Genomic DNA, 16,568 nt, shown 5'->3' with positions numbered 1-16,568 from the left:
GCGGAGTAAGAATGAAAAAACAAAACCAACCAACCAAACCCTACCACAGAAGTCAGGGTACTAGTTTACAAACAAATAAACAAACAAAAAAGTATTCTTCATACCAATGAAAGTTGGGGGCCAAGAGAGTCTTAATGCTCTTTTAAAACACGCTGAAGCACTCCACCTCCCATCACAATATTCTCTTACCCTGATTTAGACATTCTTGAAAGGTTCATTCATTGCAAGCAGAAGCATAAGGTAATTCTACAGATTTATAATGCTGATCTTCCCTATAGTGAATGAAAACTGCATCTCCAACAGCTGCTTAGATGCCTGTTTCCCTCTGGTTTTACTGGGCACATAAATGCCTTTGAACCAATTCAATGCTTCACCACCCCTCTTTCTCCCAGTAACTGGAAGTAGCCAAAGGTAACACTGTCTCCCAGTTTCAAAGAAGGAAGCACTCAAAAACACCGAGTCATTTCAAATTGCACGCAGCTACCTAAATAATTCTGAGGTCTTGGGCTTCTGGGACAATCTTAGGAACATGGATGTGGGTAAGCCCCATACAGCATTATAGGCTTGCTACCTGTAGCAAAAGAGATTTTAAAAAGAAACTTCATCACAAAAACAGGAATTTATTAAAAGGAAACCGTGGTTCCAATTCTCCTACGAGGAGAGGAGACGGGTTCACTAATTCTCCTTTACATCTTTCAAAAAAATCTCTCTTAGGAATGACCAGACTTTTTATGACTGAATTACTCCGTCCTTAAGGAGAGGAGTCCACATCTAAACCTTGGAGCAAATCAGATCTAGTGGACCTTTTTAATCCAAGATAGTCTCTCTACATGACTGGAAAGACAGACTCTCTTTAGGCTGATCTTCTACTTACTCTCACAAGCACTTCTGAATGCTCATCCGTCTTCCTTCTTGAAGAAAGGAGCAGTACTATCTCAGTACTCTCAGTGTAGTCTCACGCACTGTATGTTATTTTACATGAAATGGTTAAAATGAAATAGCAGATAGAAAAGAAAATAGGAAGCAGAGTCGGGTGTTCTGTGGTTCTATTAACTCCATCCTTAAAAAAGGAAATTCATAGGAAAAGTCTAAAATGTAGTCAAATTCACACTTACTAGTGGCTCAACTGATTTGCTGGAAAGGAAACAGCATGGCATATGAGGAACCAGGTTAAGGCTGTTTGCTGAACTGCCCACAATTCCAAATTGTAAAGAAAAATACAAAACATTATGACTGCAGCAAACTTCAGAGCATTACCCAGCTCATTGACAACTGCAGAGGGTGCATTTACGCAGAAGACATGAAATTAATTCACTGGATGTCCCTAGACTCTACTGCATGGCAGAACACTTTGCAGAAACTTCCCAAATACCAGACGTGAAAGAGCACAATCAGTTTTGACTTAGCATATGACCTTTGATCATTTTCCCCTTGGCCCATTATTTCTGCGTTCTGTTTACCTGCACATTACAGCCTGGCATAGAACTACCATGGGTTAAGTGAGTTCAGGTGCTGGAAGTAGCTCAGTGCTCATTACGGATGTGAGGGCTTTGCTTTGGGTGTCTGATCTCAGGAGATGGTGCTAGAAAAGGAAACCGCTTTATATTTCCCCCTACAAAAGACAGTGAGAATACAGAATCCTAAACACTTCAGCTATCCTTGTATGCCCCAGTAAGTCTTCCGGATAAGATTCTGGAATAAAGACTTCAAGTTTCCATTCAGGAAATGATTTTGAAAAATGGAAGAAAGATGGAGAATACTACATAAGAATAAAAAGGTAAAAAAGGAAAAGATGAAAATACCATAGCAAAAAGTTATGACCATCACAGCAATTTCCCCTGTTTGGTAATTGTTCATTTCGTGCCAAAGTATTGCCTTTGTTTTTAAACAGTATGACACAGTGGTTCTTGGGAATGTATCCTTCAAGACTACGATACAAATTTTTAATTATTTTAAAATATTAGTGAATTCTTATCTTTAATCACAAAATACACTCATCCCCGAAATAAGCGAAAAAATGCCACAAAAGGCCAAAGGAGATGGTCTAACTAGCAAAACACAACATTCTGACAAGGTGACAATCAAGAGCATTTGAGGAGATCTGCACTAACTATATGAGCAGTCCTAAACAACCCACCGCATATTTTTTTCCAAAAAGCAGCCAATAAAAGAAAAATTGCATTCCTACCAGTGCACAGAAGCAAGAAAGCCTTCTCTCCTGTTTTAATAGAAGTATTTACAGATGAGAAAGCTCCAACCAGAAAGGCTACATTTTGATAGAAACCAAGGAAAGGTCTCCTGTAAATAGCTCCAAAACACATGTGCTTTATCACCTTGCCCCAGCAGCTTCTCTGAAAAACCCCAGATCTACAGGGAAAGATCTTTAAAATATTAAACACAGTCTGTGAGAGAAGGCAGCAAAAAAATACACTGCAGTGTACTTCAGCTATTTCAGGAACATATATTGTACGTGCCTTTCAGATCAGCATAATGGTAGCCTTACATACAACATGCCAATCTTGCATGAGATATTGAAGTCCTCCTTTTCCTCAACACCATACAGAAGAAAAGAGTTGTTGCACGCAGTAAAGTAGAAGTATGTGTACCTCAATATCATTTTGTATTCGCAGCAAGTATCGCTTTAAATTATTTTTCTAACATGATAGATTGTTTCTTTTTACATCTGTTTATCTGTCCTTAGCCTGAGAGTCTTGTAAGGCACAGACAGGAGCTTTTTGGAAAGCGTCCAACCGTCCCCATTGAAATAATGACTTTTGCTTAATGAGAATTAATTCAATTACAACAAAGCACAGCAAACAACAGAGATGCTCTGGCTTGATTTTACAGAGATGAGTTGTAGCGAAACTCTGAGGTAAATGATAACGCCAAAGGAAAAATTCTTCACTGTTGTCAAACTGTTCGGAAAGCGTTAACATGGTTCATTCATTTTCTGCAATACCATGTTGAAAACATAGTTTTGCTGGTCTGCAGTTGATTGATGTACATTACTCATATCAAGCTAATGGCACTTTATTTTCCAACAGTAGCAGGTAATGAGTGACCTTGAGTGCATATTGTTTTGCTGAAAGGTTTTGTTGCTCCGTGTACTCTATGAGCACCCCCAAGGAAATGAGGGCCCTGTATTGGTGTTTTTCAGCAAACCTCATTTCTTTCATGGCTTTCTGTAAAAGAATTTGATACAGGGATAGAAGCTAACCTCAGTGAGTAAATGAAATATTGATCCACGCTACTCTGGCCTTGCCTTCACCTTGTCCCAGGGCTGTGAGTTACTGACTTTTCCGTTTTGGCTGTAATAGGAATTATTACAACAGGCCTGTGCGAGTAATTACTTGGCATGGCAAAAAGGAGGGTCCATCATATATTTCTGTAGAGACGTTAGTTTCCATCAGCCCAGCAGTCTGCTTTTTTGGCCCTGTCTTTCCTACTCTTGATTCAATTCTTTTAACCATCATTAATCAAGTTCCTTGTCAGTAGAAGTTTATCAAAAGTATTAAGTGAGCAAGGTTGCATGGCCTCCTAAAAAAAAAAAAAAAAAAAAAGGAAAGAAAAAAAAAAAGCTAAGAAAAAGAAGCACCAATGCAGGGCAGTAAATTTCAAAATATGGAAGGCTGGCTCCGTGATATATACGAGTGTCTCTTCAGCTGGAATGAGCAGTTTGTTTTTGTGATAGATATTGTAGTTTGAGCCGTGATAGAATCCTTCTCAAGTTTATATGTCATAGACTATCGTTTATGAGAGACCATGTGTTTCTAAATGGTGAAGGTCATGGCTGATGGCAAAAGTAAAAGCAGCGGTGATTCATTAAAAATAGTTAATAGGGCCTGCTGTTGACAGGGATAAATAGCAACACGCTGATTTTTCAACCCACAAGCAACTAGTTCAGGCAATGTTTCTTCTGTGTTTTCCACCACTCCTGATTGCCAGACAGCTGTGAACATACATAGAGACATAAGCAAGATTGCTTCCTCTCTGTTAATAATAGATGCAGGATGGGTTTCCAGTGTGAATGACATTCCTAGATACAGATTTTCCAATCGGCAGCTTGGGCAGACTGACTAAACATTCACTTCGCAGTGATTTGTTAGCTAATAATCAAGTTCAGGCTGTACGGTGAGCTCTTAGGGACGAAACACATTAGCTAACTGTACTGCTGGGATCCCAGCCTCCGGTTTCAACAGCAACCAAAGCCCTGGTAGAGCCTAACATCCTTGGAAGCATTGGAGGCATAAAGGATGCTGAGATGGGACCTCACAGCACTGGCACGGCTCAAATATTAATCATCTTTATTGTATGCTTGATCAGAAAACTCTAGCTTCCTTAAACTATTTTTGTTTTCTTCAGAAAAGGTCTTAAAATGCAGTTACAAATAAAAGAGGGGTTGTGGTGGTGCTGTTCTTTTTTTAAAAAAAATAAAAATAAAATCATTTTTTAAAACAGAGACATCATTAAAATGAAGTTTTAGTCAACTTATCAAAATTTACAAATATAGTTTGCCAAACTGATTTGGGACTGCGTTTGAAAAAAGTTTGGTAAATGTTCACATATGGGTGGTTTTATTTTTGTTTGTTTTTTAATGCAGAAGGCTTTACTACTACTATATAGGCATTATTAATATTGGGGGGAAACCAAAACCAAAACAAGGCAGAGCAATGCTTCATAGCTTCCAAAGAAAACACCAACACCTTGAGTCTTCTGGGATTCTTTCTTGAGTCTTTCTGGTGGAGAAACCTGACAAAACTCCACCTTTCGCTTTACCAGATATAGGATCAGATTATCGTTAGTCTAAACTGGTGCAATCGCCCTGAAGCCAATGAACTGGTTGCTAAAATGAAATGACAGTTTCCTGGCCCTTTAGCTTCTGTCAAACACACAAGCTTCAGCCCTGACATATTCTCAGCCTGAACAGTGCAGAGGCAGACCCCATCTCTCTCATCAGCTCCACTGCAGCAATTTTATACTGCACTAAGGTTTGGTGTATTCATTTTCAGTGACTGATCAGACAGAATGGAAAGCTGGAGAAAGAGATCATTTTATTTCTGATTCTTTTGTTAACTGAACGTTTTGCTCTGTGTCTCGTGACATTGCTCTTGCTCTACCCTTTCTACCTAGCTGACGTCCCAGCTAACGTGAGCACAGAGGCTAGGGAGGTTGGGGTGTGTGTGTCTCCTTCATTTTAAGAAAAAAAAAAACCAAACACGTTTATCATTCAGCTCAAGTAGTTTCCTCTATGATCTCTGTCTCAACTATTTAGAGAGATCCAATCCTTATTTGATTTTGAAGCACTATCAAAATGAGTATGATTAACGACTTCCCTAGGAGTTGATCGTGCTCTGCTTGACTGGTTGAATACTGGAACACTAACAGAAAGAAGAAAAAAAAGGAAAAAATTTACTGGATAATTAAAAATAGTAACAAAGAGAGCAAGAGAAAGAGTGAATCCATTAAGGCTTGGTTAATTCTGCCATCTCCAGTCCTTTGTTCTTCCTATGATACATATGCTTTGCAGCTGCCCAGATCAGAACTGAAATCCCATAATTACTGACACTCCCTCACTTTTTTCCCCTCGTTTTATTGTAGGGAAGAAAAAAAAATTTGATTTTTCCCTACTTGCTAGCTTAAGAGAAATGCTTTTTTTTAGGCACATTGGGAGAGAGGTTATCATCTTGACAGAACAGACCTTTCTTAAATGTAGTTTCATCTCAAATGATTTTACTTTTTTAGGCATTGATCAAATGCTGCTTCCCTTGGGCCTATCACCTCTGGAAACAACACCAGCCTCTAAGTGAAACAGGCAGACAGTGAAAAATATTTAATTACTAAGCAGAAAGGTAAATGAGATAGCCGTGGTGATGATTTTAATGCTTATATTTTGATACTTCTATAAAAGGATCAGTTACCCTAATATAGCCATCTTGAGAAAGACAGGCTGCAGTGGTTACAAATTGACTTTTTATGGAGAAAATAAGACTGTTCCTAACCTATTGCACCGATATTATATTTTGTTAATATTTTATGAAATAAAAGTCCTCCCATTAAGAGTGGCAAATTGCTTTATAATTATAGCACTTCGCACACTAGAATGACTACTTCGTTTTATGGAAAAAAGCTCAAAATACAATTTCATTATCATCCAGTGTCTTTCATCCTCCTAAAGGTTTCAGCAGAAAGCTGTTACATGCGCCTCAGATCTCTCCTTCTCCAAATATTAGCTCATTTAAAAAGAAAAAAGAAAATTGTGGCTTCCACTCCACGCTGCTCCATGCTAATGAACGAGTTGTGTACAGCGCACATAGATCGAGATGAATCAAGCGAGCAACCATAAAATATGGACCCTGTAACTTCTGCATCTACTGGCTGATTTATACAGAGGATGAGCACTGAGTTAACTCAGGTGGTTTAGAAACAGATTTAGTTAAACCTGTGCAACTTCCTGGTGCAGTCCCTCTTAAATCAGGTTAAGAAAACCTTAAATTGATTTAGTTTGATGTGGTTTATAGACCTGAATTGGTTTCTAAACCAATTTAGTTAAAATTGTTATTCAAGTTGTATTCAGACTGCCTCCAAGCTGACCACACCGATCCAAGTCTGAATCTGTCCACTTCTGCAGTTTCCAGATGAGACCCAAGTTGCAGCCCTGAAGATTTTTCATCTTTCTTCTTTGAACGTTTTGGTACAGCCATGAAATTTTTCTCCTGGAAATCATCAGTAGTCTGGCTCATGTATCGCCGTCTTCTCTTCTACCTGCACACAGCAGTGACAGTTTTGGTGCTTAGGATTGCAAGCTCAAAGGTTATTTGATTTCCAGTGAAAGGCTTTGTCTGTCTGCCAGCAGATCATCACTGCAACACTATCAATAGTGCACTACCCACGTTACAAATGAGATCTTAGCTGACTCTTGTTACTGAAAATGTTGTCGCTAAAATATTCCAATTTTAGAGGCACTCATTTAAACATAACCTAATTAGTCAAGGTGCAGAAAGAGCTATCAAACAAACAAACAACAAATAAAAAAATATCTTTCCCTCAACTGCAAGGACTTTGTGGAATGCTGTCTGGAGATGACACTAACCCCATCCTCACAAAACAACACTAAAACAGAAAATCACCAAAAACTCATCCCCAAAGTGAGGTACTTCCAGCTGGCCTCCTGAACAGCAAGGAAGTCTGAAATTTAGCCCTTGGGTGCTAAAATATGAATCAGTTTAAATATCAAAGTTGGAACGACAAACTGATTGTCCACACATAAGCACAAGTCCTAAGAACCAGAAAAGGATCAAACCCCAGTAATTCTTCAGTACAGTGAACTCCTTCCAAGCACTATATTATATTTATATCCTACTATATATTTAGCTTTTTGTCTGTAAGCATAGAGGAGAGCAATCTGGTTTTACCTTTTTACACTTCTCTCTCCCTCTTTGTTTCAATTACTGCCATGGCATCTCGTCCTACTGTTTGCTTTCCAGGTTAAGTGTCTCACCAAAGCAGCTCAGCGCCTGGCGAAGGTGCAGGATGCACCCGCTGCACCTGCAGGACGGCTGCTATTTCCTCAGTATGGGGAGCATTGTCCATTCACCATGTACGTTTGATGTAATCTGGTAGTTATGTGCCAAGAAGATGCAAAGACAAGTTGCCTGTAGCTCTTCTACTACAATCATGTGTTATGAATTTCAGCCCTTCAAAGCTAGCTCATCGCACAGAAATACTTGGTTTGTCTAAAAAGGCAAAACCTCCTTGTGGCACACCTTGTAAGGCCAGAGACTCTGAAGAAAACATGTCATTATTTCTGCTGTGAAAATTGGTCTACCTAATAATGGATTTTCATTAAAATATATTTCTGAGTTTAAAAAAAAAAAAAAAAAAAAAAAGGAAAGCAACAGAACTCAAAACTGGACTAAGTACATGAAAAACTAGGTACACCTTTCTACTCTCTCTGCTCCTCTCTACAGATAAAATGTAGCGGGGGCTTTCTTTCGAAATGAATAACCAATATATTGCTCACTTAGGATTTTACGAGGCTATTCTTCCATGATAGAGATTTTATTATTAAATATTCACCCAGAGGCACAAGTAAAAAATATTCTAGGGTGAAAGTATTCATGTCCTGATTTTTGTGTGACATAGTTTGGCATGATGCTGTCAGTCTCTGTTGTAAGGGACCCTTCGCAGACACATGAGGGGTGTTGACAGGGCAACCAAGACACAGCCAGCAGATAAAGCAAGGCCAGCATCATGCAGACATTTGAATGAAGCTTGCCCTTCCACGTGCTTGAAGTGAATTATGCAAGGTCTTATTTGTTTTAAAGTTTACTACCTTCACAGACAGGTTCCAGTGGAGTTTTTTTTTTTTTTTTTTTGGATATTTACTAGAGCTTCAGGATTCCTCCCTAGTGAGCACTGAAGACATATTAATGAAGGAAGATGTCCTTACCCTCTCAACTATTAGAATCTGACCTGGAGATTAATTACTATTTTGGTCTAAACAGCCCTCTGTGTGAGACATTTCCACGTGCTTCATTCTCTGTTGCTTTCAAAGACTGGACCACAAGTGCCTTGAGACTTCAGTAGGACTTTGCTACGCTGCGGAGGAGGAGAAGGGTTTGACACACTGTGGTAGCCGTTGAGAAGCAAAGGGGGCAGTGGTGGTTCCTAGGTCTTGTACCTCACCTCGGGGCTGACATCACTGAAACATGAGCCTGGACCTTTCCCTTGTTCCCAAGCGCTATTACACAGTGCAAGTTTTACACATAAGGACCCCTCAATTATTTCTGCACTGGCTCTGTACCAATAAAAGCACTGGCAAAAATTCAGAATGTTTCCCAAGGGAATTACTAATTGTGTAAGTGTTCTGAGATACACAACAATTATTCACTGATTGGTATTACCTTCTCAGGCTCTTACCGGCCAAGATAACATTGCAAAAGTCTTTGGAATATCTTGACCTATTTTAAACAAACAAACAAAAAAAAAAAAATCACACATACCCACAGCAGCCAACTGTCAGAAGCAGGTTAAGCAATCAGTCAGACATTTTGCTCTTTGCCTTTCTCTTTTGTGGCTTTGAACATCTATATATATATATATGTGGAAATGAAAGTACCTTTGCAGGCAGTTGCAAGGCCTCAGCTGTGACGTAGCGTAGCGCAGCACGGTGTGCAGTGCGGCGTGGATAACTCACATGGCTCGGGACCAGCACAGCTCATCTGGCATCCACCTAGGAGGGATCAGCTGATGTTGCCTTTTTTTATTTTTTCTTTTTTTAATTCCAATGACATAGCTTTTGCTGCTATAACCAAGAAGGTGATACAAATGTTGGGCTGCATCTCCATAGAGGTTTCCCGGTTCCTCGGAATGGCACGGGGCTGCAACACGCTCTACCCAAACAGCTCTACCCTGAGCCTCCAGTTTCCAGCAGCGCAAGGAACTGGAGCAGCTCGTGCCACTGAACTCACCAAAGGCTCGCTTCACTCTTACGTTCTGCTTTACTTACACCCCATTACAAGAAATTTCTTGTAAGGCACCTCTTTAAGGATTATTTTGTAGAAAGATGATGTACATACAACCACCACACTCCAAAGTAAGTATTTGCACTTTTTGGTAGCTAACAATGCATCAGACCCTGCAGGGTTTTTCTCCCCCTCCTGTTTCCTGCTCTCATTAAAATATTTTTTAATGAAAATGTCATTGACATGTCACATCATTTCACCCAGAGTCAACTCTCAGATGCTCATTACGCTTATTCTTGAGACAAATGTTGGACTAAGAACAAAAAATATTTTTCCCCTTAGGAAAACTAAAATAGTATCAAAAAATAAAATATGAACCTCCTCATCAGCAAAATTCATTCATTTCAAGACATTGTTTCAAGTGTTTCAATTAATTAAATATCCTAAAATTGCAAAATTCATTAATTGCGTTATTTTTTTCAGGATACATACGTATTAAGCAAAGGGTGGTTTGTTGTTTTTTTTTTTCAGATAAACAGAACAAGATCACAGAATTCTAAAAGCAAAGTGCTAGGAAAGAGAAAATTTGATTAATCAGATGCAGAAAGATGTAGATTCACAGAACAAGAATTCATGGCAGAAATCAAAGGCCTGTAAATCTAATGCTGATACCCACTGCTCCCAACCTGACTGGTTAATTAATATTTTTTAAATCATCATCACTCCTAAAACGAATCTCCACAGCAATTATTAAATTCTAGATGAAATTATTAGCACACATCCATACATATTCTTTCTGATCAAAAGAGTCATGCAACAGGGGATTGGGCAAAGCATGAAAGGGCAAATACCAGAAGCAGGTTGAATTCCTGGAACACAGGATCCAAATTGCATCAGCTAGAGAGAAGCCAACTGAGCCTTGAAATAAAAATGTAACTTGCTTTTTTTTTTACAAGCAAGTAAGGATGCTTTACAGCAAAAGTTATTTACAAAAATACCTAAAATGTTTCAGGGTGGCCCTGCCAGTTTAAGAAAACGTAATTGTGGCAGTAAGAGCTGCAGGCTGTGTGGGTGATCGGAATTATTGTTCAGTGACAACACCAGTACCATCAGTGGGCAAGTTTGTTAGGGCTTGGTACAGACCAACTTTTATGTTAATGTGTACACTCCATGGGTGTGCACATGTGGTTTTAACTCATGCAAAATTACTAATAAGCTGGAAGAAACTTGCACAATTTGAGACAATTTTCATCACCTTATTTTTAAATTACCTACATTTATAAATACCTTTGACTTAAAAAGCAAAGTATAATCAAATTTTTCTCTGGGTTCATTCTTCAGGATTGCAGTCCTGGATCCTGTCCTAACATGCAGACTTTCAGAGAAACACTGTTAATCTTTTTACTTATTTTGTCAGGAGCTCATTTCTGACATGTGCCTGGTGGGAAATAAGGAGCAAGGTAAAAACAAAACAAAACAAAACAAAACAAAAAAAAAAACTTTTTTCTGCCAGTGATACAGCAAGGAAAAAAAAAAATCAAACACTTCCATTTAATGGGAAGGTTATTTAAACTACTGCCTTATGTAAATTATTCTGTAGGAAAACAGTCAGATACAGTTTGGGGGTCATGCTGTGTCTCAAACCAAAATAAAGGCATAGGCGATTCTGAAACAGAAACTTCACTTCAGATTTCATTTTTTCCTGGTCCATGAAGCCTATTTTTTTTCCCTGGTGTTTTCATTTAAGCCAAGTAATTAGTGTTTTATGAGAGATCCTAACAGTAAAACTAAAGCTCCATCTGTGACTGTTTATACAAATTACATATCTCACCCTATATTACTACTGGTTCAAAAGAGAAAGCCATACCCTATGTACTGCCTATTCCTATGGTTTTTTTTTTGGTATGATACTTTTGCAAACCATATTTTGTTTACAGACTAAAAAAGAGAGGTTGCCAAAACAGCGATTCCAAAAGTAGTTGTAAATTACCACCAAAATTAGTATAATAGAGTAACCTTCATGACCAGTTTGTCCTAACACATTTATATACCAAGTTCTCAGGCTCTCCCTTGCAACCTTCTTAAAACAGGTAAATAATATTTTTATGCCATGAAAGAGGTGGCGTGCTTATAGAAAAAGACAAAAGGAAACCCTTTTCCCTCCGTAACAGTTTTCTGAAGCTCCATTTTGAACCACTGGGGAAAACAGGAAAGAAACTGCTAAGTGAAATATTGCTGCCTTGCAACAAAGCAAACAATTTTAGAAGCTTCCAATTCAATGGCAAAAATGCAAGTCAGCACAGAAGATCCGAATGAGGACGAAGTCTCCCAGCCCTCAGGCCCTGCTGGCAGGGCTGGCACAAGCAGCTTTCCTTCTCACCCCCCCCAAGCAGCACGCCTCATTGTCTTCCCACTTGTCTGCAAGGCTGATTTTAACCAGCGTGGGCTCCCATTGAAGGCCAGCGCCACAGCAAGCTGGGCGAGCATGAGGAGACAGAAAGGACTGGACAGGCTGGAAACTGCTGAAATCAGCCCAACCACCCAGAGCAATGAATTGAAAAATGGCATCCCTGAGGTTTTCAGATTGTTACGTGTATAATAAAGAGCTTGAGTGGCGCTATTGCACTTTTCAGATGACATGAGTGAGCTCACTTCTAAAAGTTGTGCTATACCTAGAGCCAAACCCAAGTTTAAACTGTTACGATGATGCAGAAATACAGCTAGAGCTCCTTAGAGCAGAGTTTAACTGATCATTTTAAAGCGCAGATAGAAAGCCAAAGTGTTGTCAATTCATAATGTTTTCCTGTTAACTATATCCTAACTAATGCCAGTGTGGCAGACAGCTCCATACCCAAGAATTTGCTTCACATCTGCTTGAGCATGTCTACTAGCATCTTACCACCAAGTCCGGTAGCTCCAGAAACAAAGCAACCCCTTCCCAAAGCCACCCTATATCACTATTGATGATTTCAATATTTATGCTTCCTCTGACACAGAGTACGTTTGCTTGGTAGCAAAGAAAGAGGCAGCTTTGTTTTAAATCAGGAGCACGTTTGTCACAGCTCAGTAAATAATGTGTGCTTTCTAAAATAAGCTATACCTAGCCATCCTCTCCAGAGAGCTTTAAGGGAGTAAACAGAATCTCAGTTTAAAAATGCAAACAGCCACTATATGCATTCCCCCATTGGTCCCATCCCGATTTTGGCTGTTATGGGGCCACCAGACTTCCCAGAACGCTCCCTGTCCAGAAGCAGGCTAAGAACATCACACAGCAATGGAGCCAAATGACAGAAGTTGCCCCATTTTTGGTGCAGAAGTTGCACCATTTTTGACTGGTATCATAACTGAATGCCAAACCACTTCTAACAGGTGAGCAAGAAGCCCCCCACTATTCCCAATTCGTGGCTTCTTCATCCGCAGGTGCACCCACAAGCAGCAGACCCCGACGCCAGCTCCTCCCCGCCACAGTTGGATGTCCCATACAGAGGAAGAATTCCCACCACCACCCACCAGGCAGGGAATCCACAGGACCAAGGCTTCTGTGCACGCTCCCCTGGCATGAGGTAAGTACAGGCAGCGCACCCTGGTCTCACACAGTCCCCACGAGGGCTCAGAGCAGGGCAGGAAGCACTCGGTGAAGCTGCGTGTCTTGCGGGAACTTCCCAGGGTAGGCAGGTGCCTGAGGGAGCTGCCCAGGTAGAGACGGCAGCTGCAGCTTTATGTGAAGCCCCTCCGTGCTGCAATACACTAAGATGTTGCTGTCTTTTTGATATGTCTTACCTTAAATATTGAATGAATCATGTGGCTGGTTATTCTTCACCATCATATTCTAGACTCTGATCTCAAAAGGCTGCTCATACATCATGCAGCATAAAAGCTAATACGATTTCAGGAGGTGTAGTACACGGCCAAGGTCAGGAACATTTTCTCTCTGCTGGCACTTTCTTAAGCACTTAACAAAAGCTTGTCTTAAACAAGAGGTTTTTTCCGATAACGACAAAAGAGGCTACACCCCTGACCACCAATTGTATCTGTTTTAACTCATGCAGGCAATGATATTTAAGAATTGAGAAATCTAAGTTAATGTACAATTAAGGGTTTAATTTGCACGGTTATTTGTCACTGCTACTCACACACATCAAGTGTTGCTTACAAACGGCCTGCTAAACATCCAGCCCTACAGACGGGGACAGGGCTTGTGCACACCAATATTGTGCCAGGTTTGACTGCACAGCCACAGTCTTGAAGTGATGGGAAATAATGAACATGCAGAAACCAGAATGCAAGTATTTAAATAATTCAGTGCTACAGTATTGAACCCCCAAGTTCTCTTTCACTTCTTCTAAAAATTGCACCCCAAGACAAAGACATTTATATTAAAATAAAGGTTTAGAAAGAAAAAGGTTGTAATTATAAATCTTTTCTTCCTAACAATGTTTTTTTTTTTTTTTTTAAAGTAAATACTTGCAAATCAAGGAAAATGTTACTTTAATATTGGTAATTGCTATTAGCAATGCATTTACACATGCTGCTTGAGAAACAGTGGAACACGGCTAAACGTAACATTACCAAATAAAAACACATTTGGGGGGCATTTGAATGTTACCCTTCCTCATGAAATAAATTTTAAAAATAAATAAAACATACAGTACTTTGCCCACGCTGTAATTTGTCAACTGTTGAGGAAATTGGCATGTCTTTTCTGCTGATTTATTGGTTAATCCCAACAATTCATTGCAGAAAAGGCCAACAATGAATTACAATGTGAGGAAAAATTAAGCAGTGCATTTAAAAAGTGCTTAACTATACAGCCCTGAAAGCAAATTTCAAAGCTCTCACAGACCTTGCTAAAATATTTTAGGTACCACTGCAGATATCTACAGTTACAGATACACTATTGCAGACAGTAATTTAATAGTAACAAATATTCTCTGCCTTTTAAGTATTATACCTGTGTAATAGCCTTGCTAATATACTCTCCTAGATTTAATGTCCAGTGTTCAATAAACAAATAGTTCCTGGATCCCCAAAACATGAAAGGGACAGGAGATGTTATGTCAATTTAATAAGCACTGGGTACACTGGATATTTCTATATACAAACTACACAAATTACTTGATTTAAGCCAACAACTAATCCTGTTTATGATAATATAACAACTTCCTGCTCTTAGCATTAGACAGGTTTTGAAACTAAGTATGTAACATATTTAAGACCTATATCCATATACGACTACAAACTTTTAGACACCTTATTTCCACATAAAATCACCTGTATGCCTTTAAAAATATCAGCTGCAGGTGATATGCATAAAATATTGGTAATCAGACTTTTCTTTCTCTTAGGTTTTACAGTGTAAGAAAAGGAAAATAAGAAACACCTTGAGCTGAAGTAACAGGGGCTGTACAATTAAACCATACTTGTTGCTTTTGGATATAATTCAAAGACGATTTACAGTCAATGGGAGTCTTTTGAAAAAGTACAACAGGTTTGTAACAAACAAATTTCAAGGGTAAACCCACGCTGTGCAGTACAGCATTGTGCAGAAAAATACCAGAGGCCACTCAGTTCGGATCTGGTTTACACCTTCAACTTCCACCCACCTTTTAGGTAGCACATCTAAACACGGTGGGCTCCACCTTCATTCCCACTGGGTCTTCTGTCCCCCATGGCTTGTTTTGGAGAGCTGTGCCAGAATCTCAATGGTTAGTTCTCAATCTAAATTTATTCAGAGCAAGATTACACACATTTGTTCTCCCACCAGATTTGCGTTAGCTTAATTATAGTTTCGGGGCATGCAAAGAACGTGGTTGTATACGGGTTGCATACCTTAATTTTGGCCCAAAGTTATCTCTGTAGCAACTGTATCCTGAAGCCCTGTAATTAGGTCCTTAGTTGCAAATTTCATACTGTACCATGGAATTCCTTTAAATTGAGGTTCCAGAGCACTTTTTCCTCACAATTTTTCAGTCCAGTTAACTCGATTGATCTTTAATTAATCCATTTCCCTAATTCTTCCCTTCTGAAATTACTTCAGTGTTTACGTACATCCTTCCACCTAATTTCAACTGAATTGCTAGTGATCACTTACTTCAAAGTTAACATCTCCACATTCCCCATTCCTCGCTAAATTTAAGTCTGAAGTATGACAGTCATGTGCTCGGCTCCATGCAATACGTGAAAAACTGAATTTTGCCTCCTGAAGAACAAACCTTCCAAGACAGAATTCATGCTCCTGCCTCTCTCAGGCACCCGGCCCTGCCTTTATTCTCCTGCCAAAAGTAAGCAAGCAAAGCTCATCATGGCCACCTACTCTTCAAGGCAGTGAACTCACCAGGGACTCAGTCAAGAGCAGCAGCCTGCTTAGCTACAAATCGTGGGCTCCAGGTGACCTTGTTGAGCAGCACTGCCTTGTCATCCCAGTTTGCACTCCCACATTTTGCTCAGCAGTAGCAAGAAGAACAAATAGCAACGTGGAGGCATGCTCAGGCGGCGTTTTTAGGTTACAGTAGACCTGCACTGCTGCCTACTGAGCAAGGCACGGCGGAGCATGGCAGGAAACAGAGGTGCACATGCAGGGGACTGGCATCTACTAACCAGCACTTCATCTCTTTCTAACATTTAGCCAGATGATTCTTCTGGCTGGGAAATACTCCTTTACTTCTTTTACTAAATACTTCTATAATACTTAGCCACTTCAGAGGCTCGTTAAAAGAAAAACAAAAATCAAAACTCCAGCTGATAAATTTTGCAGATTCTAGACTTACTTGTCTTTGTGCTTGTTATTATTTGAACAAATTTCTACATACGTGCCTTGCAACCTACCAGCAACTCTATAATGGAACTGGAGAACCCAGCAAGGCTCAAATTTATAAAACTTATACTACATTATTTAGAATGAATATTCTAAACTAAGAAATAGCCATTCTGTTACTATCTCCACTTTGCACCCTTACTAGACAATTTAGAAATGTTTGATGACAAAAGGGCTACTTAAAAACAAAAGGAACCAAACCAAACAAACAACTCCCCTCCTACCCCAACTGCAGAAAGTCTGGCAGAAATTTTGGGTCCCACCCAGCCCCAAGTCCACGGCACGTACCA

The 16,568-nt window shown here is 39.6% G+C and overlaps 1 long non-coding RNA gene across 1 annotated transcript; it reads right to left on the bottom strand.

Moving 5' to 3' along the window:
* Positions 1 to 6,053: 6,053 nt before the first annotated feature.
* Positions 6,054 to 15,175, bottom strand: LOC311436894. Its single transcript, XR_014693161.1, has 3 exons — positions 15,068 to 15,175; positions 9,119 to 9,232; positions 6,054 to 6,762 (listed from the first exon to the last, which is right to left on the bottom strand). It is a non-coding gene; the product is annotated as an uncharacterized lncRNA (long non-coding RNA).
* Between the last annotated feature and the right edge of the window lie 1,393 nt (positions 15,176 to 16,568).

Source organism: Aythya ferina (assembly GCF_964211825.1).
Source record: "Aythya ferina genome assembly, chromosome: 5".
Classification (NCBI taxonomy): Eukaryota; Metazoa; Chordata; class Aves; order Anseriformes; family Anatidae; genus Aythya; species Aythya ferina.
This window is presented reverse-complemented; position numbering and strand designations above follow the sequence as displayed.